We start from the raw sequence: 24,348 nt of genomic DNA, 5'->3' as shown, positions 1-24,348 counted from the left end.
GCCTTCCCCCCACCCCCCGCCTTTGCCACCAGTACATGACCTGGACACTGGCGGTTCTGTCAGGTGTGAGAGAGGCTGGGAACAGGATGGAGCTATGGCTGGTTTCTTTGCCCCTGGCAGCGAAACACCAACTCCCTGTCCCCACCCCACTGCAAACATGAGCACAGGAGCCCAGCAGCCCTGCCAGCCCAGGCACTGACCCTTCGAGCCACTAACTGGCCCCCATGCCCAGGGCAGTACCTACCAGCCTGCTGTGCGGACTCCTGGTTTTCCAGGCCAGTTGGCATTTCCTAGACTAATGAAATGGAAGCTAGTGCCAGGCAGGCCTGGGGACAGCAGGGCTGGCGGCTGAGAAACAAATCTTCTAGGGCCTGGCATCCACCCTGCTTCCTCTCCCAGGGCCCCGCAGGGCTGACAAGCACAGCAGGGCAGTGGATGGACGCCTAGGTGCCTGGTCCTGGCTCCTCGTCACTCCACCTGACGCTGGAGCAGCTGCGCTAGACCTCAGCCAGCCCTGGGTCACCTTCAAAGATCTACCCGGGTGGGCTAGGTGGAATGCAGGCTGAATGGGAGCGGGCTGACCCAAGCCCCAAACCTGAGGGGAGTGAAAGATGGGACCCACTCAGTCTGGCTTCAGGAACGCCTCCCTCTGCCAGCTTGGGGTCACCTCCCTGGACGCTTCCTGTCGAGATCCCTCCTGTGTCCTCCCCATTTCTAATCCCTCTCCCCAGACATTTCCATGAGCGCCAGGGTCAGGGAACTAACTAACTACAAAGGGACGGGCCTGCCCAGGGTCCTCCTGGGGTCCTGAGCTGCTTCCTTTGATTCTCTCTCCCCGTCAACTGACTGAAAAGACGACGGACAGACGGACGGAAGGAAGGAAGGGAGGATGGATGGATTTGGGGGTGCGGAGAGCAGGGATTCAGGAACAGATGGGTTTGGAGGCTCCTCCCTCGAGGCTTGAGGGAGGGGGAGGAGGCCCAGGGAAACTGGAACTGTTACAAAGTTGCGAGTTAAAACATTCTTCACACTCCCGCCTCCTTCACTGTTCTGATGCACCAAGACGTGACAAAAATGTGTCAGATTTTTAAAAACCACACATGTACACAAATGCCAGTCCCCGTCTCTACCACACGCCCGAGCTTGGGCCATCTGTTCCCCGGGGGCGGGAGGGGAGTGGGGCTTGACAGCCGGTACCATCACTTGGACACCCCCACCCTGGGTCTGGCCCAGTAATGGCCACCAGGTGATGGTGAGCATCTAGGAAGGTGATGCTCTCCCCCAGCTGCGCTGTCCCCACCCGGCTGCGGGGCCACCTCACTGAGCTGGGCACTGCCCCTCCTCTCCAACGTGCTGCATGTGCGGGCACTGGGGCTGGGAGAGCCCTTCCTGAGACACCCAGAGCCCACCTCAGGGTACAGACAGGAAACTGAGGACAGCGACGAGAGGCTTGTGCAGGTGTGAGTCCACACCCCTCACTCACTCATAACAAACACTGGGCGTCTTCAGGCACTGGCCGGCACTGCTCCGGCCACGAGGGATTCAGAGCTGGACACAGGTCAGGTCCGAGGCTGCTGGTGGACACAGCCCATCGACGACGGTCAGCGAGGAAAAGCACACAGACAAACCGGTCTTCCGAATGAAGACCGGCAAGGACAAGAAAACAGGTGGCCTGCCACAGGGGCTGGGGGAACTAGGGTGGCCGGCCACCAGGAAGTGTGTGGGACGGGGAACTAGGGTGGCCAGCCACCAGGAAGTGTCTGGGACACCCTGGTTTTCGCACTACAAGTTCTGCATCCTGGAAACACATCGGTCCAGCACAGCGGATGGCTGGCCCCCTGCTGGCTATGTAAGCTGGGCACATTTGAGCCGAGTCCTGAACTGGAGACCGGATGCCAGGATCTGGAACCGAGAGAAGGGTGGGCTCTGGGGGAGCAGGAGGCAGATCACATAGGGCCTGGGGGGCCTCGGGAGGGAGTGGGGGGTTTTATTTGATCCCAGAGTACAATTGTATTGTAGTCATAGAGCCAAATTAGGGAGCAGCTGGTGCACAGGCTAGAGCCTGTATAGAAAACAGGGAATTCATCCCAGCTGGAGGCCTGGGGCAGGGGGTGCCTCTGGTGCCTCGGAAACTCCCCCGGGGAGTGGGGACTACAGCCCAAGGGCATCGAGGAACCACTGTGTAAGCAGGGGCTGGACGTGCTCAGGTTTACAAGTGAGAAAACTTAGGACCCTGCTTGTCATGCCTCCCTGTGGGGCCCCTTCTTGACGCCCCAGAATGCCATCTACCACTGTTCCCACCCCCAAATGTGGGGGAGTCTGCTCATCCTTCCGGGCCTAGCCCAAATGCCACCTCCTCTGAGAAGGCTTCCCAACTCGCTAAGAAAAGCAGGTGCTGTCATGCCCTACCCTGGGCGCTTCCACCCTGAGGACCCCCAGGCATGGTTCCCACAGGAGCCCTCAGTACAGTGGCCACCCTGCCAGATCCCATACTTTCTCTTACTGGATTCTCAAGGCCATCTGATTAGATCCACGGGCCAGGTGTGGACACAGAGGCTCAGAGAGGGAAAGTGGTTTGCTTGAGATCACTCTGTAGTTGGTGGTTGAGGTCAATTCAGAACCAAGTTACTTCTCAAAGTCTCTGGAGCCCTGACGCGGGGGTGGGAGGACAGGGAGTGGCCAGCTACCTTCCCAGGAGGGATGGATGAGGGGTCACTGTCAGGGTAGGTTGGAAGGAAGGGGCTGTGGGTTGTGGCTGCTAGCTGTATGGGAGAAGTTGGCCACAGCTGAGAGATTTATAATGGAAATCTCCCAGATCAATTACTGAGTTAGCATGCGGCCTGACCTTGAAAGCTGGCAGGTTAGGAGAGGCTGGGGGGGCGGGCATGGGGAGGACTGCCTGAGAGCAGCTGCTTGGCCTCCTCCCACAGGGGGTGCCCTGGGCAACCAGGAGACTGCCTGGAGGGGAGGGAAAGAGGTGGGATCTGAAACGCCAGCATTAGCTCCCATTTGTCTGCTTGAAGTGGTGAGTCCCTGTTAGAATGCAGCAGGCCCCTTCTCACTTCAGGAGCTCATTAGGCCGTCCTTCTGCGTAGGAGGGTTCAGTACAGTTACTTCTCTTCACTGAGCCTTGGGCTCCCCACCTGCAGAATGGGACCCTCATCCCAGCCCCCAGCTCCCAGCTCCACTCACCCGACAGGCGCCCAGCTTGCTCACGTGAAGCTGCGTTCCTAGGCAGGCTCTGGGGCACGTGCAGCCTGGAGTGCAGTCAAAGGTGTACCCGAGGGCCAGGCAGCTGCTCAGCCGCTGGAGGTGGGGGCAGTTCAGGGACCATGGAGGACTCGGGCTTTGTCTCCTCAGGGGGCCTGTGTGATGACCCTGAGCTCCAAGCTCTGAGACCCTGGGGAGGCTGCACCCGCCCAGTGTCTCATGGGAGAACTGTGAGCCCCCAGGACGAGCAGAGCCTCCTCTGCCCTCCCCAGGTGACCTCAAGCAAACGCCTGACATGGTTTGCTGTGCAAACAACTGGACGCTCTGCTCTGTACCAGCTGGGAGCTGGAGTGCAGGTTTAGAGGAGAGAGTTCTGGCTCCTACTCCGTCACTCTGCTCCTATTCTCAACATTTTCCCCTTATCTTCCTGCCAATTAGAAATTCATTTGGGCTAGTGGGTTAATTAAAGGACTTAATACATGCACAGTGTTAACAGTGCCTGACACACTAGAAACTGAGGTCGTGGTTATTACTGTTACTCTTATTAATACTCCTGCTCTAATGCTCCTCTGTCCAAACCCCAACAACATGATAACCGCTACAATCACTCACACCTTTGTAGGAGTTAGTTAAAGCACCTTGCTTTCCTGCTCATCTTAATCTAAGGTCAGCTTCTCTTGGGATGGTGGTAAACTTGGGGCTTGCTGTGTATGGAGCATGATAAGCAAGACCAGGCCCCCACGCGTCAGACAACGCTCCCGGTGACGCCCAGGTCTTCCTACCCTGGGTGGAGAAGGTGGGGAGTGGGAGCTGCAAAGCCTTTAGGGACTTGAGAGTTTGCCCTAGTTCTCAATCAAGCCAGGTGTCTGGTTTGGGAGCAGGGAAACCCACAGAGGCAGGGATGAGACAGCTGCCTGGGAAACAGACCGCTTCCCAAGACTGGCAGGAGGGAGGTAGGAAGGTCTCTGGCTGCCCACTCGCCACCATGCTGGGCACGGCAGGCGAGGTTGCAGAGATGGGAACGGGCTGGGAGAGTGGTTGTGGGCAGACAGAGTGGGAAGCGAAGCCCTTCAGATGGCAGGTGCGTTTGATAGGAATGAGACGAGCAATAGGAATGCTGGGCAAAGGGGAGCGCACCCTCAGGCCTGGGTGCGAAGGCTGGAGTGGGTCAGCTTTGCCCTCGGGGGCTGACTAGGCTGCAGGGGGCAGGGGCCAATGCCCAAACCCTCAGACCCGGAACCAAGAAAGCAGGTGGGCGGGCCTGTGGATTGAGAACATCCCCCCGAGAGTGGTGGGTGAAGTTAAAGCGTGAGGGACTATGGCCAGACTTGCAGGAGAAATTCTTGGCCAGCACTGGGAACAAACGGGGAAGTCCGGAGTCCTGCAGAGAAGTGTCTGCCTCTCAGAAGAGCTGATGCCAGCTCTGTCTCAAGGCAGCGAGCACAGCCTCCTTGCTGAGAGTGTTCGGTGTGGAAGAGCCCCCTGCACCAGGAGCACATTTGTTTCCCTATGAACAGGCACTGTCCCTCTCTATTCACGAGCCTCATTTAGGGCCTCAGTTTGTGCATCTATAAAATGGGGAAAACAGTGCCTACCTTGCCAGGCCATATGAGACTCTGGATGAGACACAGTACAGGTCACTGTCCGTTGCCCACTTGAGGGCAGGGTTAATATGAGCCCTTCTCTGGTCCAGAGGCTCGGACACCATTTGCTGGGTGACTCGTTGGTCACACCCTCACTCCACCCTAGATTCCGCACCCCTTTGCCTTCTGACTTTCCTACCCTCTGCCCTTTCTAGAGGGGCTGAGCAAGCTGGGACAGGGTGGCCCTAACCACACCCTGCACAAGACCTCAGTTTCCTACTTCACTGGGCCTCAGTTTCCCTGTCTGCACAGGGGCTATGCTGACCCACAGGGTCTTGCAGACCCTCCAAGGCCCAACGGCTCTGGGGGCGGAGAGGTCGTCTCAGATTCCGCCCCAATCTTCATGGGCCATTCCTGCCTGGGACACTGCCCACACTACACCTGCCCAGCAGTCCTTCCAGACAGGGGTCCCGCGGGGCCCTCTGAATGGAGGCCAGAGGAGAAAGGGGCGGCCTGAGCAAGCCACCCGGCAAAGTAAGAACCAGCTGTCCTTTCCAGTTCCTTGCCCTGTTGCTCAGGGAGGATGTGCACGTGTGACGTGTGTTCCCAGCCCATGGGGTCCCGTGCATGCGCTGGGTCAGGCAGGTTAGGAGCGGGATGATGTGCAGCAGCCCCAATCCTCCCAGGGGAGCCCCAGATGCCCCAGCTCCTGCAAGAGGTGTCCCTGAGTTTGGGGTTGCAGCTTCCTGGCGGGGCCACAGGGAACAAGGGAAGGACGGGCCAGGCGTGGTCAGAGTGGGGGGGATGTGGCTGGCTGGGGGCCTTGACGACAACAAGGCAGGAAACTCCCTTCTATAGGTTCTCAAGAAGGAGGCAGGCGGTCCAGGAGCCGATAAAGCCCCAGGAGCCCCAGTGTGAGTGGGGAGACCGGCTCTGCCCTGGGCCCCCATCCGAGGAGACCATGACCCTGCCTCACCTCCGGCTCTCAAACCCGAACACTCTGCACCCCTCTTCAGGGCGTTCCCCGGCTTTCTTTCGCCCCTCTCACAGCCAGGCCTCAAGGTTAAAGACCAGCTCCTCTAGCCAGTGTTTCCCCGCATGCCTGGCCGGGGCGTCTCCACTCCCTAACAGGCGGGTGCAGCCACCCTCCCCAGGGCCTTAACAGCAATCCCTCTAGGTCCTTTAAACAGCACCATATGTGCACACACATACGCACAAGCGACACCAATATTTCAACAGCCAACCCCTACACGGGACCCACATACCCGATGCTTGAATAAAGACGCACAACCTGGTGGGCTCTGGGCCTGGCGGTTCTGGATCAGGCTGAAGCCTGTGCAGGCAGACAGCTGGTGCCTCCCCACACTTGGCAGGCAGGGGGAGCTGGGGGTGCTTGGGTGCCCTCCACCTGACAGCCCTTTTAAGGATCTGTCTCACCTCTATATGCATCAAGTCCTGAGGCCAGGCTGTCCCAGTGGCATCAGGAAGTTGTTCTTTCTATCTAGCTTCAATCAAATCACTTTCCTATCCCTTCACCCAACAGACACTTAGGCAGGCAGTGAGGACCCTGCGTCACGCCCTGCTGGGTGCCTGAGAACTGTGTGCCAGAGCAGTAGAAGGAAGTGGCTTTGGTGTCTCCTGGGGTGGAGGCAGGGGCAGGTTTCCAGTGTCCCTGGGTGACTCAGACCGTGGCAATTCCCCCCAGGGACGCAGGAAACGCCACCACCTCCCTCTGCCACCCAGTCCAATGAAGGTCTCCCTGAGCTCGGTGGGTGTAGCAGGCTCCTGCTCTGGACTTGGGTCCCATCTCAGGCACCAGCTTAGCTTAGCTGAGTCCCTACTCCAAACTCCATCCTGAAATGGCAGTACTATCTTTAGCTGCTTCTCTGTCCACCTTCTCTCTCAGAAACCCCTTGCCACTCCTGAGGCATCCTACCCACACCCGAGCCCCTGCCATGTGGCCAGGTGGCCTGAAATTCCACCCCAGGGGTCCCCGTCTGCATCTGCATTCTCTGCATGGGGTTGCTATTAAAGGGCCCCAGCTCCAGAGACAGACGTCCCCAACCACTCCTCCCATCATCCCCGGACCCCAAGGGCTGAAGCTGGAGGGCTGTGTGGGGGGTGGGGAGCTTCTGCTGTCTGGCCTGGCATGAGGTCACCTAGACAGGGAGGCCCAGAGAGGGACAGGGAGTGTTGAGCCTGGGGTCCCAGCGCAGGGCACCTCTGACAGGCTGGGCAGGACTGAGGCGGCACTGGCAATGCTGAGATGTGCGGGAGGAGGTGGGGAGAGCCACGGAGTTCTCCCTGGGAGACTAACCTAGATTTCTCTCCCTCTCTCAGCCACACAGGAGTGTGTGTGTGTGTGTGTGTGTGTTCCCAGCCCTGGCAGGCGGAGGGGTGGGAAGGGAGGAGGCTTGCTGAAAGCTCTGGGAAATGAGAGAGAAATCCTCCCCGGATCCCTTGCTGCTGCCACTAATAGCTCTTGACAACAAGGTGAGTCCTCGGGCCTGACCTTGCCGCCAGGAGCCGAAGCCCCAGCCTGGCTGTTGGGGGAGAGCCCCGGGTCCTGACACCACTCCCTCCCTTCCTGACCTCTCCTTTCTGGTCAGGGTCCCCCACGTCCCTGCTGCTGCCCTGGGAGGCAGGGAGCTCCCCATCACGGGGACTGCACAAGTGGCAGGGGAGGGCACCTACCTGTCAGGACCCCATGGAGGGCACTTAGGGTGTGTGGGGAGAGGATACGCATGGAAAAGAGCTGGCTGACCCCTCTCGGCCTGAGCCATCCTCCTCATGCCTATCTCCACTCACAGTGCCTGTCCCCGTCCCCAGGAGGCCAGACCTCAGGACTCAGAGGGCCTTGCGAGGGGCAGGGCAGAGCTGGATCCAAAGTGGCCAGCGGCAAGTTTGGGAGCTTTCTGTCTAGGGTGGGAAGAAAAGGTTGTGGCCTGGGGGGCTGCTGGCGTGGCCTGCACACATACGGATATATGTGGACACACGGCTGGACACATGACACACACACAGAGGCCTGCAAGTACGAACAGAAACAGGTCTGAACACGCCTGAGTGTGAGCTTGACACACAGGTGGGCACTTGCAGGTGTGCGCCTGTGCACACGGGAATACGGCCAGGCAGTGCCTGGCTCCCTCTGGGGCTGCTCTGGGCTTCATGAGGCGCATAAAATTTTCCCCAGAGACCAGCCACTAGGTGCTCCAGTCAAATCCTGGAAAAGCTTCCAGCACGAAGACTATACAGGGAAGCCTCTTCCTCTGCCAACATGCCAGGCTCCTTGTCTGACCTCTGACCTCGGTGGGTCCTGCCAGGCCTTCTCTGTGCCTCGCAGGGTGTCCGCCCTGGCTCTGCCTTGGACTCTGAGAGCTGGGGGTCTTGTCCTTACGGAGGACCCCAACATCCCACTGAAGCTTGGGAGGAACCCCATCTCACCGGCTGCTGGTGTGTGGCCCTGGCCAGGGCCCTGCCACTGGCAGGCCTCAGTCTCCCTTCCGCCCAGAGCTGCGAGGGCTGGGAGGCGTGGCACAGGTGGGAGCATCTAGTCATGGGTGCCCTCCAGGCCAGCGCAGCACAGGACATCTGGTCCCTGAACCCAAGGAGCCTCCTGGTGTAGTCAGGGCATCTTTGTCCTAACACACTCCTCCACAGCTGGCTCAGTCCCCATGCTGGGGACGGCCCCCCCACGGATGCTGACTTGCCCACACCTCACCCCACACTGGGCAAGAAAGGAGAAGCGTGACCTCCCGGCAATGTGTCTTGGGCCTGTAGCCATTTGTAGAAGCCCTAGTCTTCAGGGATTGTCCTCATAGGTCCCTCCAGGGGTCCCCAGCAGTGGGGGCGGGGGCACCTATCCTCCCAAGAGCTCCCACAGCTACCCCGACCCTGTCTCTATACCCGGGCTCACCCACCTGGGTATTTTGTCATGGAACTCTGCCTCTTCCTACCTCTGACCTGCTCTCCCAGACTCGGAGCCTTTGCACAAGCTGCTCCCTTTGCTTGTGGTGCCCTCCCTCTCCGGCAGCCTGAAAACGCCTCCCTCTCCTTAAAGAACCATTCAGGTTTCCTCTTCTGTGCCGCCTCCCTCCCCCACCCACCATGCACACCGGTGCTTTGGTACTGCCTCCCCTGGGCCCATTTTACCCGCATTGCTCGGGTCTGGACGAGGCTGCGGGCTCCCCAGGGCACGGCAGGACCTGATGGTCTCAGCACGCTTAAGACTCTCCACAGGGCTTGGCACTGAGCACATAGCATCTAGCAAGTGTTTGTTGGATGAATGAATAAATGAACAAATGAACGAATCCATGATGTGAATGTATGGACCTCCTCGCCAAGTCCCAGCATGAGCTGAGGCACGTGGTCCGAAGGTCCTCAAGGAGGCAGCTCGGCAGGCAGGGCTGCGTCTCTCTGCCTCCCGGGGCCTTGCAGGCAGCACTGGTCCCTCATTCAGCAGCCAGCACCAGCGGGGCACACGGCGGAGGAGGCCCTTGTGGGCAGGGAGCACGCAGCGCTGTGGGGTCAGCAGGCACACACCTGAGGCACAGGAGGGGACCTGCTGCAGAAATCAGAGCTTAGAGCATGTGCGGCTTCCCCTACTCCCCTCACTGTGTGGGGACCAGCCTTGGGCTGGGGGCCCAGGAAGATATGGCCCCTGCCTGCCCTTGGAGCTCCTGGAGGAGAGAGGCTGATGCAGGAATAGCCGTGAGGTAGAGGAGGGGGCCGCTCAGCCAGACACCTGGCCCAGCTCACTGCGCCCACCACTTAGCAGCCCTGTGATCCTGGGTGGCCAACGTAATTTCCTTGCCTCTCAGTTTTCCTCATCTGGAAAATAGGGATAAGTATATTTACCCCTTAGTGTTGTTATGAGGATCAAATGATCATAAGATGCTTTCAACAGAAGCTGGCACAGAAAAAACACTCAAGAAACAAGAGCTACCGCTCCTTTTTTTTCCCCCCTAATCAGTAGTTCGGAACAGCCCTAGACCAGGCATGCAGCAAAGAGGCCACCTGGAGGCAAGGAAGGTGGGAGCTGTCAAGGGCTGGGTCACAGCCTCTCCAGATGATGGCTGGCTTGGCTCTCCCTGCTAAAGGGACCAAAGAATCTAAAGAGCTCTGGGCAGGACACTGAAGCAAGCAATCTGGTTGGAGCAGAGGTGCAGGGTATGCTGCCCCGAGAATTCCCTGCGGGGAGAGGGGAGGGAAAGCCTGAAGTAGTGGACAGGAGCTTCCCAGGGGTCTGGAGTGCTCGTCTTAGCCCCTCTCTGGAGCAGTACGTGGAGAGGGGACATGTGCAGGAAGGGGCTGTCTCGCGTGGCTGTGGAGGTGTTCAGGATGTGGCAGAGCTGGCACTCTCCCCTCTGGAGAAGGGCGAGGGCTAAGGAGTGCCTCTCCCTCCTCTGGCTACCTGGGAAGGCTCCCGTGAACCTTCCTGGGAGGTGGGGCCCGCAGGCTCATGCCTGCGTGCTTGGCAGGGGTATGGAGGCCACTCTTTAATCCTAGCCATCCTGGCAGAACAGGGAGCAGCCAGGGGCCGTGGGGTGAAGGAGGCAACCTGGGACGTGAACTCCCTTGGGACATGTGGGACAAGGAGGGCTGTGCTCAAGGAGAACAAGCGCCTGACGGAGGAGGGGAGGCTGAACCTTCTGCCCAGCGCTTCTCCTCCTCCCTCCCTAAAGCCACCCCCGGCAGCCTTGTCAGTGTGACATTAACAGGCTGCCATTAATGAGCCAGCACTCCTCTACTTGTCCGCCGATCGGCCTCAGCCGGGGTAGAATTGCTAATTACAGCCACAGTGAGGAAATATCCGTGATGGACATCAATGCTCTTACCTCCTGTGGTTCCCTGCCTGTGGACTTGGGGCCATCTCTCTAGGACAATGCTGAGTGATGACAGGAAAGGAGAGCTCCACTCGGAGAAGGCAGTGCCTCCAGTTGCATTCATTCATGAAACGGGGGCCTGTTCCCCCTGGGTCCAGGGGCCCAGGGCTGGGGCTCAGGGCAAGGGGTCTGTGAGCCGGGAGGAGGAGCTGGTGACCCTGCTGAAAGCCCTGGCTTACCGAGTGACTTCAAACATGTCTCTTTGCCTCTCTGGACCTCAGTTTCCTCACCTGCCAAACGGTACAATAATCCCATATCTTGCACAATGTGGAGAAGTGAATTCAGTTCAAACGCAAGCTTTAGGAGGCGACCTCAGTGCACATACAGCGGCTCTATGGCTCGAACAGGCAGCGTGGCTGAAGGCACTGACAAAGGGATGGACATGTCCCGGCTCCATGAACTCTCAGAAACAAATACCCTGCCCTCTCTTGGCCCCCATCAAGCACTTAAAACGTGGTAGAATCAAATAAGCACTAACGACAAAAAAGAGAGGCAAAGTTTGACTCAAATGTGAGCCGCCCAGCTGCCATCTGGTATCCCTGAGCCCCTGAGCCCGTGGGGACTTCGAGGCTTTCAACCCACACCCAAAACCAGCATGCCGTGCCAGTCACAGGTGGGACTCACACACCGGTGGCCCTTTAGCCACCGAGAGGCTCTCACAGGCAGCCCGCAGGAATCCGAGAAACCACACAGTAGAGAAGCACAAGCCCAGACGGCCCCGGCAGCCGTTATGAGCTGCGGCGTGCCTGCTGTTGTGTCACAGCCACAGGCACATAGAACACGCACTCAGAACACACACACATGGCCAAGTTCATAAATGAAGGCGCATGGGCTGGACACAAGCCAGCACACAGGTGCACACACGCACGCACATTCACACACTCGCACGCATGCAGCATCCTGGGCCCAAAGCCAAGCCCGGACCATGGAAACGTCTCCCTGTCAGAAAGAAACTAAGGAGCCCCATGTGGCCTCCCAGGCTGTGGCTCAGCCAAGCAGTGGTGATGAGGAGGCTGGAAGCAGAGCCCAGCGTGGCCTGAACATTTCACAGGAGATTTTGCTTCACAGAAAATCCCTTCTTCACCTGCCTGCATGTCAGGGTGTAATTAGCCATTAGGTAGAGGGGCAGAAGGCAGGAGGCTGTGTGTGCAGCCCCAGGCTTGGGCCTGGCCCACCCACCTCTTACCTGCCTCCGAGAGACGGACAATTGGATGCCACTTTGGGACATGGAATGTCCAGGCTCTGGGTCACCTCTGCCCTAGGAGGTCCCTCACCCTTTTGTCCACCTGCCTTGGGCTCTCTCCCAGGGGCTAAAGACCACTGGCGATCTCACCCTCGAATACTCCCCCTTCTCCACAGTGCCCGCAGTGGGCACCCCAAGGCCAGGCATCTGAGCCACAGCAGTGACCACGGCAGCACGTTACTCCAGGACACATTTTGTGCTCTGCAAAGCCTCCCACAGATGTCTCTGGTCCAAAGTCACAGCCGTGTCCCAGGCAAGGCCACTGGGGCCAGGCTCACAGTCGCCTTCCGAAGGTCACATGGCAAGCCGGAGGTGGAATTGAGAAGGGAAGCCAGGACTCCTGAGTGGGCGGCCAGACTCTGATGGCAGAGGCAGGTGGACTCAGTGGTGCAGGCAGCGCTGCCTCGAGCCCCAGGCCCTGCGCAGGCCTCAGAGTCAAGTCCTGATCTGGCCTCGGTCCCTCTGGGGCCTGCCCCTCCCGCCTCCGCTCACCCCAGGGAGCAGCAGCGGCTCACAGTCTCCAGTACAGCCAGCACCTTGACCTAAACACTCGGTTGCTCAGAGGCCCAGCACAGCTTGACTGGACCTTCTGGGTTGGCCAGGGACAAAGGCCAATCAGCCTCAGGGACAGACAGGCTTTCCGGTAGGGTGACCAGCGATCCTGGGACTGAGTTGCTAAAATTGGGACAGGACAGGTGGCCACCACGCCTGGGAAAACCCCAGCCCTGCCCCTGCCCTAGAGGGTGAGCCACGGCGGACAGGCGCCTGTCCTGAGCCCTTCTCTGCTCACCCTTCCTCTCTGCTCACCTCCTCTTTGTCTCGGCCACCCTCCCTCCCAGAACCTTCCATCAGCAGAAAGGAATCCTCTCCTTTAGCTTCTCCTTCAGGTCCCTCAAGGAAAGCAGGTTTCCAGAACCGGCCCCATGAGTCCCCATGTCTGTGGAGATGCCCAGGGCCATGAGGCAGAGGGAGCAGGCAGGACGTGGGACGCGGGACGCGGGTTGCAGGACGGTTGCAGGGCGAGGACGGCACTCGTTCAGCCACACTTCCCTACAGGGTGTCAGCTCCCGGAGCGCAAGGAGCTAGTTTCTGCTTGGTTCACAGCTGTGCCTCTGGGTCTAGAAAGCTAGGTGCCCAGTAAATATTTGCTAAATGAATGATCGAGTCCATTTTCCACTTCAGGCTTCCCTATGATAGGTTTGAAATGCCGAAGAAAAAAAGAGTTTGAAAACTACTGGCCTCAGGAATACGTTCTGAAGGCCTCAGCCAGCCATGGAGGCCTCCTCCATCTGACCCCTCCCCCTCCCGCCTCCCCTCCAACTCATGACAGGCCCCACGCCCAGCACCTCCAGAGACCCAGGCCTTTGCTCACTCAGGTGCCCCTCCTGGAACGCTCTGGGCCACTCCGCCCCTCCCGTCTCACTTTGCTTCTACCTGGCTGAGCACTGGCAGCAAGTTTGGGAGGGTGTGCAAGTGAAAATGAGGGAAGAGCTGGAGGTGACCTGGGCTGCAGGTCACCCAGGGCCTGGGCCAGGCTTGACCTGAAAAGGTTTCTGGGTGTCTCAGGGTCTGACCGCCACAGCTGGGTGCAAGACTACAGTTGGCAGCAGAGGAGGAGAGGGGAAGGGAAGGGAGGGAGAAGGGAGCAGGAAAGGAGAGGGGAGAGGATGGACAAGACAAGGGAAAGGCGTGATGAGGGAGGGGCTGCCCTAGCCCGAGTCCCAGGAAGGCTAAGCCAGGCTCCAGCGCAGCGATGAAGTGATTGGGCACCCGGCACCTTTAGACACATGATATCCCCCAAAGACACAGGTCAGCCCCCCTGTGCAGACGGACATAGAGGGGGAGGGAAGCCCCTCTGGGAGAGCAACACCGGCTCCAGACAAGCAGTCACATCTCCTTTCTACGCCCTTGCCCCCACGCACCAGTGAGTTGGGAAGCCGCCTGGTACCACGTGGGGCCTCTTGCTGTACCTTCCTTCAGCCCGAGGAGTTCAGCCACCCCTCTGGGTGACCTCCAGGCTTAGGCCCTCCTGACCTGGGTCACACACTGAGCCCGACCCTGCAGCTGTCCCAAGGTGGCTCCTGGGTGGCTTCTTGCTGATCTTCTCAGGACAAGACTGAGACTGTGATTAGCCTCCTCTGGTATCAGGACACAGCAGGTGTCTAATAGATGCAGCTCCTCTCTGAGCCCAGCTATAGGTTTCCACAGAGAAGTTGCCGCTCCCCGCCCCCTTCCAGCTTACTGCCTCCACGTCCCCTTGAGCTCCCAGTGGACCCAGTTCTCCCTCCCTCTCTTTCCCAAGGGTCCAGAAAAAGCTGCGAATTGTTGGAAACCTGCCCTCCCCTCACACTCCTCCCTCCTGGCCTTACCACACAGATACACATTACACTGGCCCCATTCAGTGTCCTCAGCGGGCTGTCAGCTAATCCCCACAGAGGTGGTAACTGATAATTAAGATGTTAGCTGTAAACTTAAAGTGTGATTCCCTGCCAGGAACATTTTGGTTTTAACAGGTTGCTCAGGAAATGGGAAAGCCTTCCAGACCCCGCCCAATGGCGGAGTGAGCTGTGGGGGTCATTTTGTGCCTGGATCCCTTCCAGCCTTCCTGGAACCCCGTCCTTCCACCTCCCCCTTCACCGGTGTGCATGGAACACAGGCCCTGGAGCCGAGAGAGCTCCCTTCCAGTGTGAGCTCCACCTCCCAAGAGCTGAGACCACTGGACATGCGATGAAACCTGGTTGAACTTCAGTTTCCTCACCTGCAAATGAGTGTACAGAACACCAGCCTTGCAGAATTGTGGTGATGCCTCAATATCCAAGAGCTCCCTCACCCCTAACGTCCCTGTGCCTCCTCCCTCACTGATTGGGGTAGAGGTGGGGAGGCAGCTGTGTCTGCTTCCCCACCTCTACCCCCAATCAATCACCACTGTCTGTCCATTCTCTCTACTTGCTACATCTCTGCCCAGGCAAAGGTCAATGGAATCAAACGCTAAGGCCTGGACAGCCCCGGAGACTGTGGGGACACGGAGCCCACGATGGGCATGGAGCTGCAGAGCAGTGGGGACAGAAAGGGCCGCTTACTCAGTCAACAGCAAAACAGTTGGCTGGCTGGCCACTTGGGAACAAACACAGGTCCCTACCTCACACCACACGCATAAAAACATTCCAGATGAACTAAAAATTTGAAGATTTTTAAATATCATAAACCACTAGAAAACAATATGAGGCAACATTTTCAAAACTTTGCAGTGGGTAAGGTCAGAACCTCTAAAGGAAAGAGTGACAGACTTGACCACAAGACAAGTTTAAACTTTTAAGGGATTAAAAAAAACTCCATAAACCTAAATGACAAAAAAACAAAACAAAACAAAAACCATAAAACTGTGAAAGAAAATATTTACAACATGTGACAGATAAAGGGTTAAATCACTTACTCTCTTATAAATGAATTTGCTCTTGCAAGTCACTCAGATGCATTTCACACACGTACACACACATGCACACACGCCCCACCCCCGTCACTGAGGCCAAGGTCGCCTGTGACCTCCCCACGGCTAACGTCAGCGCTCAGCGCACACCTCACTCACCCTCACACTTGAGACGCACCACCCCCGCCTGGTTCGGCCCCACCTTGCTGGGTGCTCCTTCTCAGTCGGCTTCTCGGTTCCCCCTCAGCTCCCCATCTTCCAGCTGAAGGAGGCCCCTGTCCTTCCCTTTGTCCTTCCCTTTCCTGTCTAGTCTCACTCCCTTGATGCTCATCCATCCCCTAGTTTTAAATACTATCTTTATGCTGATGACCCCAAATTTGTATCTCCAGCCCAGACCTCGCCCTGAAGCCCAGCCTCACACATCTGACTATGCGCTGCACATCTGTACTTGGATGTCAACTGCACGTCACAGTCCACAGCAGGGCCTGCTTACCACGGCCACTGAGGCAGTGACACAGGGCCCCGGCTTGGTTTCATGCTCTACTGTCACCACGTGGAAACTTCTAATAATTTTTTTAAACAAAGGGCCACCGAGTTTCATTTTGCTCTGCGCCCCACCCCTCACATAACCAGTCCTGGCCACAGCAGAGCTCCCCCACTCCAAACACACGACTCCCCTTCTCTGCCTCTCTGTTGGTGGCAGCCCCACCCTTCCAGCCACTGGGGCTGAAACCATTGGTGTCATCGTTGTGGACTGAATGTTTCGCCTCCAAAATTCCTATGTTGAAATTCCTATGGTATTTGGAGGTGGGCCTTTGGGAGGTGATTAGGGTTAGAGGAGGTGAGGAGGGTGGGGCCCCCATGATGGGATCAGAGCCCTTATAAGAAGAGGGAGAAACACCAGAGCTCTCGCTCCACCTGCACACACAGAAGAGCTCGTGCGAGCACACAGGGGAATAGAGGTCGTCTGCAAGTCAAGCAGGCTCCTCGCCAAGAACGGAGTCTGTCTGCCGGCACCTCGATCTTGGACGTCCCAGTCTCCCGAAATGTGAGAAACAAAAGTGCGTGGTTTAAGCCCCGCAGCCTATGGTATGTGGTTGTGGCAGCCCAAGACGACTAAGGCAGTAACACTCGGCGCCCTTTCACACACACCACCTCGTCCGATCTGTCAGCAGATCCCATTGGTTCTGCACGAGCACGCACCCACAATCCATCCACTCGGCCCCACCTCCATCAGGTCCCCTAGTCCAAGCCCCCACCACCCTCCCCGGATCACCTCAAGAGTACTGACTGATCTCCCTTCTTCCACGCCAGCCCCCTTCACAGCAGCCAGAGGGATCTGGTGAAAACGAAATGCAGATCATGTCATGTCACCAATCAGAAGCTCCCCTGGCTCCGAGCCTCATTGTAAGGACAAGCGGGTTCTTAGGGGGGCCCACAGGCCCTGTGTCACCTGGCTCTTGATCCTTTCTGGCCACGTGTCCCACTTGCTCCTCACACACCCTGTCCTGGCCACACGGAGCCCTGAGCAGACCGGCCCGCTCCTGATTCTCTCTCCTGCCTACAGGGCTGAACTTCAGTGCCACCTCCCAGGAGGGCCTGCCCGGCTGCCACGTCCAAGTTGCCCAACACCTTCCATTCCTCCCTGCTTCATGTTTTTCTCTTTAGTACTCAACACTCACACACACGCTGTAGTTCACACATCTGCTTTTCCTTGGCTGTCTCTCCTCTACTAGAGCATAAGTACCATGGAGCAGGTATTTTTTGTCAGTTTCCTTCAGCGAGGTCCCTAATCCAAACAGTGTCCAACACATAGTAGGAGCTCGATAAGTGCTTATTGAATGAATGGACAGATGAGTAGAAAAATAAGCTGAGGACATGGCATGAAACGGCAATCCACAAAGGAAGCAACTGATATGGCCCGCACACAGTTATGCTCAAACTCACAGTGGCCAAAGAAACCAGAAAATAGAATCAGTTTTACCTGTCAGAGTGGCAGGGGTTTAAGTGACTGACAATGCCCATGGCTGGCAAGGAAGGGAAGGGGCCTCCTGTGCATAGTGGGTCGGCATAGCCTCCGGAGGTTGGTCTGGCCGTACGAGCAAATCTGGAAATGTGTGTGCCCTCTGACCCGGGCAATCCACCACCAGAAACATCCCTGCAGGTCCCAGGACACAAGTGCACACAGATGTGGGCCTGGGAGATTCCCCGTAAAGGTTATAAATAGCCCAACACCAGAAGCCATCTAAATGGGCCACCAATGGGATTAACAATTGATACATAATTTAAAGGCCATCCAAACAATGGGCGTAAAAGGAGAGGGAAGAACTCTGGAATGAGCTATGCAATAAATGAAAGTAAAAAGTCAAGTGACAGAGCAGTGTAACTTGTAACGCGCATGATCCCATGTTTTTCCTTTTTAAAATATGGTTGTAAGTGCATAGAAAAATGTCTGGAAGGATATCTATCAGACTAGTTAGCAGCGTTTAGCACTGGGGAAGAAGAGACTATGAGGAGGGTTGAACTCCATGCTAAAATACCCTGCATTGTGAGGTAACTAGGTAGAGAACCCATAGAGAACATATAGTCAGAAACATAACTCAGCTTACAGGGAAAACACTCCCCACGTCTCCCCACTATCGAGGATGCAGGAATTGTATTCCAAGCCTTCCACTATCCCGGCCCTGCCTCATCCCTGTTACCCCGACCTCTACCTCTGTACCCCCAAGCACTCTGGGTCTCAAGCTCACGAAACAATTTTCTATTCGTGGGTCGTCTCACAGCTCCGCTCACAGGCCCAGAGGCCCAGCCAACCGCACCCCGTGATCTCCTCAGCTTGGACCCTGCTGTCAGAGAGCCAGACGGGGAGACAGGACCCTGACACTGCTCTCAGCAGCCAGGACTGCTGCCGCGGCCTCCAGTGGCCCACAGGGCCTGGGGGAGGGAATGGTCACTCACTGTACCCTGAGCAAGCTCGGCATCCCTGGGCTCCCAGACACCTGCCACTGATCCGAGAGGGCCTAGGTGGCCCAGCAGGGAGAACTAGCCAGAGGAGGACGGGCACAGGGATGGCAGCCCCCACTAGGGCTGCCAGACTTAGCAAGTAAAATTGTACGCCCTGTGCAGTGTTTCGGATGAACTAATGCTTAAAAAAAAAAAAAAAAAAAAAAAAAAAAAGATTGATCTCTCTGCCTGAAGGTCCAATTTAACTGGACATTCTGTGTTTTTTCTAGCAAGCCCAGCCCGCAGCCCATCCCGGCCCCTGGGGCACTTGGCCCTAAGCAGAAAGCGTCCATCTGAGTGTCCAGCAGCAGCAGACAAACACCAAGTGGAGAAGTGAGCTGGGTGCAGGGGGGAAGCCCTGCCCTGGGGCAGTCCGGCAGAGAGCCGGCCTTCCTGAGTCACAAGGTGAGTACAGTGACAGCAGGTGTAGCCCCACAGAGGCAGAACCTCCACAGCCAGAGTACTAGCAGGTATGTGCAGAGAAAGTCCCGGACAGCCTGCACACCGTGAACATGTGAGAGCAAACGGGCGCTGGAGGAATTGTGTATCCCAGGCCTCCCGGTGCCCCAGGGAGGTGACCTGGTGAGGACGGATGGCTGGCTGCAGGGGTAGCCCACTGTCTCAGAGGCCTGGGAGCTTTGGCCAGATGACTCTGCTATGCCCACATCCTTTCCTCTGGCGGGGACTCATTCGGGCCTCACTCCCAGAGACCTCCCACTGGGCGCAGAGGCCTGAGGCAGTGAGCCCACCTCGCGCCCCCTACCTGGGTTAGACTGCACCAGGAGGCAAACAGAGTGGCCTCTGGGGGCCCGGCGAGCAGCAACCTGTCCGTCGCGGTCCCAGCATGCACTGTGGAGGAAGAGCAAGGATATTAGTGCCAGCAAAGATGGGGTTTCGGCCACTCCTGGTGGGCCCACCTCAGGACGGGTGCCCCAAGGCAGGTCCTGGTGCCCAGCCCAGCGGAGCTCTGCACTGCCTCCCACCTCGGGGATGGGCCTTGCAACACCAGCCCCATGCCACCCCCCGGCCCCCGAGTGGCCTCTGGCCTGGCATTCAAGGCCCTGTCCAAGACCCCACTTCTGCCATCGCAGTAAGTCAGGCCTACTCTGCAAGTTGTATTCACACCAAGCATACACATACATGCATACACACCCACACACATACACACCTACACACACGTGCACACACACTAACGGGCCGCTCCACCCTGTTCTCTCTGAGATTCCCGCTGCTTCCCATCAAGTCTGTCCCCTCTAAGTTTCACTTACATCCGCACACCCCTCAACCCGGACGTCTGGCTTCTGCCCCACTACCCCCTGTAATACTCTCAGCAAGGTCCCCAAGGACCCCAGCTGCCCGTGCCAGTGCCCCTACCTCAGCCTGCCAAGGCTCCCGGACCCACCCTCTCCTCAGGTCACCGCACCCCCATCTTGTATCACAAGCTGCCTGTCCTCCCCTCCCGTCTCCTCCCTGGGCCAGGGCCACCTCACCTACAGGGATGTTCCAGTTTCCCTCTACAAGTGCTCCCAGTGGGGCCCATCATGCCCAGAGGAGAGTCGGAGCCCCTGGCCTGTCTCCCGCCCTCCCCTCCTCCACTCAGCTCCAGCCACCTGCGCCGCCCTGCCGCTCTGCCCGGCACAGCCTCCCCAGGTCCTCGCAGGCCCGGATCCTCCTGCTCTCCGTTCAGCTCCAGGCACCTCCTCAGAAAGCCTTCCCTGACTGCTGTGTGCAGGCGCCCCTCCCCACGCAGTCACACACCCTGACTGACTGATTCATCATTTGGTTTTCCCTGTCTCAACAATCCCACAGCTAGCTTTGTTTTCCAGTCAGGTTAATTGAGGTATAATTTACGTACAGTAAAATTTACCTTTTTTAGTGAACACTTGTATGAGTTTTGACAGCTGCATACAGCCGTGTAACCACTACCGTGATCAAGATATAGAACAATTCTATCACCCAATTCTGTCCCTTCGTAGTCAGCTACCACCACCTCCAGACCCTGACAACCATTGATGTTTTCTGTCTACAGTTTTGTCTTTTCTAGAATGTCACATAAATGGAATCATCTATATGTAGCCTTTTGAGTCTGGCTTTGTTCACTTAGCGTATTATGCTTTTGAGATTTACTTCCGTTGTTTCTTGTATCAGAATTTCATTATTTTTTTTTTATTGATGAGTAGTATTCAATTGTTTATCCATTCACCAGCTGAAGGCATTTGGATTGTTTCCCGTTTTGGGCTATTATGAATAAAGCCACTGTAAATATTCGCATACGGGTTTTTGTATGAACGTAAGTTGCTATTTCTCTTGGGTACCTAGCAGCGGGATTGCTGGGTGACACAGTAAGCATATTTTTAACTTTATAAGAAAGTGCCAAACTGTTTCTCAAAGTGGCTCTACTGTCTTGCATCCCCACCAGCAACATGAGTTGTTTGCTCTGTCTCCTCACCAGCCCTTGGTGGTGCCAGTTTTATAGAAGTCAGTGTGATAGCTACACAGTGGGACCTCATCATGCTTTCGATTTGTGTTTCCCAGACTAATGACAATGAGTGATTTTTCATGCGCCTGATTTATTGTTTTAGGACCATCACCACTTGAAATTATCATCTTAATTTAATTATCTACCTACTATTTTCCATTTCCCCCATCATATGTGAGGGCAGGGACCTTGACATCTACTCCACAACACCTAGAACCGACTCTTGTACTGGATGGCGGTGACGACCAACGACGATGACAGTGGTAGTCGTGACAGCTGACATTAACGGGGCCCTTATCATATGCCCAGCATGGTTCTGAGGGCTTTACAAGTACCAACTCATTTAATCTTCACAACTACCCTAAGAGACACAGATGCTATCAAAAGCCCGGTTTTAAAGAGATGAAAACTGAGGCACAGAGAAGTAACTAGCTCAAGGTCACATATCTAAAAAGGGGTCAAGCCAAGTTTCAGGCCTAGGTGTTCTGGAGGCAGACGCTGCAGTCGTAACCAGTACATTCCAGGGCCCATGGCAGCCACATCTGCTGAGGAATGAAAGCGTGGAAGAAAGCCAACAACTTACAGTCCCTTCTGTCCCCGCGAGGGTGTTCTCCTGGGCCTGAGGCCATCACATCCAGTGTGCCACAAACTGAATGTTTGTGTCCCCATCACCACTTCATATGTTGAAACCTAATCTCCAGTATAATGGTATTTGGGGTGGGGCTTTTGAGAATGAGGGTGGAGCCCTCGTGAATGGGATAAGTGCTCTTATAAAAGAGACCCCAGAGAGACTGCGGGGGGGGGGGGGGGCGGGGGGGGCGTGCACCATGTGAAGACACCATGAAAAGTCGGCCATCTGCAAACCAGGAAGCAGGCCCTCACTAGACACCAAATCTGCCGGAACCTTGATCTTGGAGCTCCAGCCTCCAGGACTGTGAGAGATAAATTGCTGATGTTTATAAGCCACCCAGTCAGTGGGATTTTGTTCTAGCAGCCTCAATGGACTAAGACACAGTGGCCTCTGGATGGCTCCTCCGGGATTTTCTCCCACCAAAGCTGAATTCATCCTCACTCAATCCTGCTTCTCCTCCTGAGAAATTCAATGTGTAGGATGGTGTTAGAATTGAAATCGATCGATGAGATAAGAAGGGAAAGGCTGAGGCAAAGCTGGAGCCGGTGGGTGGGGGGCCTGGGCCTGCCAGGGCCTCATTTGTCTGTAGGGACTCTTGCTTAGAGCTTCTCCCACCTGGCCCGCCCAGGCACTCAGCCTCTGGCCATGGCCACCCCAGGCGGAGAGAATGAATGCGAGGTCATGGGCTTGGCTCTTCTGAAACCCTTGCTCTGAGAGTGGTCTCATGACACCCGTACAGACAACTTTATTGCTCACTGAACGTCTGGGCACGTTTCCTCTGCACCCGCCCCCAGCGCAATGCCCCTCATGGTTACTCAGGCTTCACAGTCAGTCGAGGCCATATGAGAAGTTCTGGCCGACAGACTCTGAACAAAAGTGACGTGTGTCATCGCTGGGCCATAGCATTTAAGAGCCAGTGCGTGACTACCACTTTCTCTGCTTTGCCACAGTGACTGACGGAGGCCACGTGTTCCAGATGGGGCAGCTACAGGACGGGGGAGCTTCTGTCAGCCCCCTGCGTGACTCAAGGACCACTTCCCACACTGGACGTGGAGTGTGAGTCAATAGCGAAAGGAAGAAAGAAGGGAACTTTTGTTGCACCAAATCACTGAGACTTCAGCAAGCACTAGTCAGTCAGCACAACTTTGCTACCCTACTGCGCCCCCACTCTCCACCTAGGGGCACATGACCTCGCTGCCATATGTGGTCTGAGAACGTGCTGGGATGACTTGCTGGGTGAGAGAACTAAGCCCCATTTGGGAGCCCCTAAATAAGTGGGATCTCAAGGGGTGGTGGTGGAATACTCTCAACCCCCAAGTTTAAGGGTTTCTTATTCAGAAGGAAAAGGGGGAGGTTCCAGGCCTTTCAACAAGACAATCCGCACCTGGACGAGGGAGGTGTTAGCTGAGGCAGGTGAGGGCACCTCCACGGCAGTTGGGGCCTTGGCCTATATTCAAAGGCTTGAACTTGACTTTGAAACAAAGGCAGGGGTGTCTTCAGAGCTTTATGCCTGACTCAGGTCTGGGACCAGCTCTCAGAAAGGCCCTGAGGCCCCCAACTGAACTGACCTGGATGGGTGCCTGGGAAGGCGGCGGGGAGACCTCTGACAGGTTGCCTTGGAGACCCAAGTGCCCACCAGCTACAAGCTTAATTACAGGTTTATATTATGAACTTATTGGCACTTAACTTTGGCAATTATCACCTTAAATGCTGTGTGTGCCTGTGGGACAACACAGGGGACGGGAAAAGAGGCAGCCCCTCAAGATGAGAACAGGAGGCCCTAGGGGAAAGTCCTCATGTCTGTGAACGCCCCTGCCGCTTCTCCCTTTCTGCAAGAAGTGAACTTTGTCTACAGTGGAACACATTCCTTCCCCCACCCACCCCCCTAAAAGCTCCCAAATGAGCACAAGACAGCTTCTCTGAGGCCATTCCACTGTGAGGACAAGCTCGAGAAGCTCCCTGCGTATGAGCACGGGGCGCTGGTGTCAGTCCTTGTGTTTTGGAGCCTGTGGCACCGTGCGGCACGCTGCAGAGTAGTGGGTGAGCTAGGGGAGGGGACTGAGGCTGGAGGCAGGCGTGGGAGTCGTTTAAATTACAGGAGCCCCTGAGACAAAGGCAGGTTTGGTTGGACCTGGGGACCTGGGGACCAGGACTTCCAAAAGGGCACTCATGCATCTTATCTCAGAGGCTTTGGGGTGGGGGGCCTGCAATTCCCGGGGAAGTCCCTGCGAAGGACTGAAGTGAGTTCTGCCGTCTTGTGTTTAAGAATAAGAGGGTGTGACTAAGACAGGGCAAGCGCACACAAAATACTACAAAGAAACAGGCAAAAACTGCTCCATTTTTTACCAGGATTGAGGATTTATTTACTTGGGAGTTTATTTTGGTGATGAGAAATCCATAACGGCGAGTTTGGTGATTTCAGTGAGTTTCTAAGCATAAGAGAACATCTAAATTGGGTGCAGACCTGACGTTTTAACCCAGTTTGGACACCTGGCCCCCACTCGCATGGCCACAGGATCTGCTGAGAGATGCTCGTGGGAAGGAAGCGTGCCCAGGATTTGCTGTGCTTCCTGCTTTTCCTTTCTACGGGCAAGTTTCCCCGACGAGAGTTACTGGTCCTCGAGTCAGGGATGGAGTGCCAGCTGGTGGCGGGAGTGGAGAGCTGGCCAGGCTGGGGTCAGCTGGGATCCCGGCTCAAGAGTACACCTGAGCATCCCCACCCAGGGAGAAAGGGGTTTTAGATTTGGACATTACGGTCTGGTTCTCAGAGGCCTGAGCAATGGTGGGGTGAACTCACACCAGCTCGTGGAAAATCCCTGATTAGAATTGCTTGGGGGAGGATTCCTGGAGCACAATGTGACTTGTTTTCCCCTGAATGGTTTCTGATGAC

At 56.5% G+C, this 24,348-nt stretch overlaps 1 protein-coding gene across 6 annotated transcripts in view; it reads right to left on the bottom strand.

Annotated features, from left to right (window-relative positions):
* The window catches only part of LINGO1 (leucine rich repeat and Ig domain containing 1), a 185,674-nt gene that overhangs the window by 39,673 nt on the left and 121,653 nt on the right, over positions 1 to 24,348 (bottom strand). For 5 of the 6 annotated variants that reach the window (XM_033108722.1, XM_033108719.1, XM_033108727.1 and 2 more), the window contains one exon: positions 19,112 to 19,197. The exons of the other annotated variant lie outside the window; for it this stretch is intronic. The gene's annotated coding sequence lies outside the window, so the exon portion shown is untranslated. The remainder of the gene's footprint in view (positions 1 to 19,111; positions 19,198 to 24,348) is intronic. 6 annotated transcript variants of the gene reach the window in all.

This window comes from Rhinolophus ferrumequinum, chromosome 6 (assembly GCF_004115265.2).
Source record: "Rhinolophus ferrumequinum isolate MPI-CBG mRhiFer1 chromosome 6, mRhiFer1_v1.p, whole genome shotgun sequence".
Taxonomy (NCBI): Eukaryota; Metazoa; Chordata; class Mammalia; order Chiroptera; family Rhinolophidae; genus Rhinolophus; species Rhinolophus ferrumequinum.
Note: the sequence above shows the minus strand (reverse complement) of the source record. Positions and strands in the feature narration are given on the sequence as shown.